This window comes from Schistocerca cancellata, chromosome 7 (assembly GCF_023864275.1).
Source record: "Schistocerca cancellata isolate TAMUIC-IGC-003103 chromosome 7, iqSchCanc2.1, whole genome shotgun sequence".
NCBI lineage: Eukaryota > Metazoa > Arthropoda > Insecta > Orthoptera > Acrididae > Schistocerca > Schistocerca cancellata.
This window is the reverse complement of record NC_064632.1, coordinates 530587956-530590695: the sequence shown is the minus strand read 5'-3', so window position 1 is coordinate 530590695 and position 2740 is coordinate 530587956.

Here is a 2740-nt window from a genome sequence, read left to right as displayed (position 1 = left end):
GGCGTGTCCGGCAGGAGCTCCGGGTATATACCCTCCGGTTTTTATCTCGGGAGCAAGCCAGTTGCGTCACGGGATGTACGATTTTGAAATCGTCATCATGCTTGTCTTCTATTTAAATCCTGAGATCAGGTAGTAATCGGTTAATCTTGGCTGATCGTTTAATTTACGACAGAGATGCATCACGTTTTTATTCTGTCTGCTAGGCTTAACAAGTAGATGTGACGTACGAGATAGCAGGCTTGTGACCTTCCAAGGTCATTTCTTTTTTATTTAAAGCGTTTTTCCCTCCGAGTCCACCGCCGAGTAAACGACTCACCGATACAGCGCTATCGGACTGAAGACAACGACAATGCACCGCCGAGCGGAACCACAACTGATTCCGATCTTGGAGAGTAATTGATGGTGACAGACTGTGTGTTTTCTCTTGTACCTTCGCAGAACTACGCTGGTGTCCAAAATTAAAGCAACAAACAGCTGTTTCCCCGCCCTATGTCTAATTCGCGATATAATGATACAAACTGTCAACCAGGTTCTAACAATACCACCACTTGCAAAGTAGGTTAGAAATCAGATTAATAATGTTGCTCACGTAGCATATGTTCGCTTTATCGGGCAACAACAAAGTTATTGACTGTGTATGGTATCGTCAGAATGGAAATAATGAAGTCACAGTAAAAAAGTCATTAATTTTGACACATATCTTGAATGGACTCCCACGTAGATTTCGTCGAAGTTGTTATGGCTCATCTTGTTGATTCTAGGGTGATTCCACTTTGACTGCTAAAAGGTGCAGATCTGTATTTTAGCAATATTGGAAGACCTAGCAAATGCGTTTTTCAGGAAATTCTTAATGATCAAGCCGGCCTTGGTGGCCGAGCGGTTCTAGGCACTTCAGTCCGGAACCGCGCGACTGTTACGGTCGCAGGTTCGAATCCTGCCTCGGGCATGGATATGTGTAATGTCCTTAGGTTAGTTAGGTTTAAGTAGTTCTTAGTTCTAGGGGACTGATGACCTCAGATGTTAAGTCCCATAGTGCTCAGAGCCATTTTTTCTTAATGATCAAACAATCCCGGATCAGAACAATGGTATGGTAGAAATAATTTTTGACTTGGTGTTCACGATCCACATTTTTATTAAACTTCTTGTAAATTCTCATATACTTTTTCTTAATTGTCACATCAAGAAAACAATTTTGTATCAATATTCATATATTTAATTTCCACTTTAACCAAACACAAGACTTGTCTGTTCTTTTACAAAGCGAAATAACAACTTAACTTCTGCAAAGTGAAACAAAGACTGCTCTGTGCGCATTCGCGCCAAAACGGTGACAAGTACGTCAAAGATTATGACAGTCTCACAGAAATGAATACACACAACAACCATATCACTGTAATATATCGATATATCGGAGTACCTATACATTAATGAAACCAAATGTGAATATTGTCACAAAAATATGTCTGTTACTTCGCAGAAAAGTAGTACGATATTACTGGTATCGGGAACTGGGGGTGGAGTGCCGTAATGGTCACGTGAATAAAGAACCAATGCAAGGTGTCCTTACGATCGTGCTCTGCACCGAAGATGGCATTCTGGTGAACGGGCAACCATGCCATCGATGACGACAGGGCACCTACCAAACGACGTAGTATTTGCCGGGTAGCACCACATCCACAATCGCTGCGTACACAATCACAGACGGTGCAGTATGGCACAAAGAAGATGCCTGCCAGAGTCTCTGCGGTGGAGGGCCAGGGGAAGAATGGAAGCTGGAAAATCGCAAACTGATGGGGCCCGACGGCTTATTGTGAATCGTTCTGTTGTTTCTCGGATGCGGCGATAGTTTACAGAGACAGAAGCTCTATCCCGAAGACCAGGGCAGTGCCGACCACGTGTGACTTCAGAAGAGAGGACCATTCTTTGGTTGTGAGGGAACAACAGTGCCGCCTTAGTACTGCACGGCATCTGGCATGTGAGATGGCAGCATTCACCAGACGTGTTGTATCGAGGCAAAAGGCGCATAGAAACCTTCGGCAGAGTGGCTTTTATTGTCGGAGGCCTGCTGTATGTCTACCTCCGACGCGTCTTCACAGAAGAGAGCATCTAGAGTGGACAGTCGATCAGTGGACCAATGTTGTTTTCGCAGATGAGTCCTTGTTTAGTCTGGAGAGCGATTCTCGATGGATTCGCATCTGGAGGGAATGCAGAACACGATTTAGGGACCCAAACATTGTGGAAACAGACCGATATCGAGAAGGATCCCTAATGGTGTCGGTAGGGATTATGTTTACCACTCGAACCTCTCTTCATGAAATTGTATGGGAGAATCGGCAAGGTTTAACTTCCGTCAGGTATCATGACGAGATCTTGAACCTCATTTGCGGTTGTTGCGAGGTGCTGTGGGCCCTGACTTCGTACTAATAGAATATATAATGCACGACCTCATAGACCACAGGTGGTTGATGTTTGCTTGGAAACAGTAGGTATTGCATGTATGGCGTGGCCTGCTAGCTCTCCTGATTTGATTCCCATAGAGCATGTCTGGGATCCACTAGGTAGTCGGGTTGCATCATGGCAGCATCCACCAACCACTGCAGTAAGAATGGGCGTTATTGTCTCAACATGAGACTGAAGACATCAGTCACAGCATGCTCCGTCGTTGTTAGGCCTGTACTGGTACCAGAGGTGGCAACTCCACATACTGAGCACATTAACCAGTTGTCGGAATGTCTGTGCA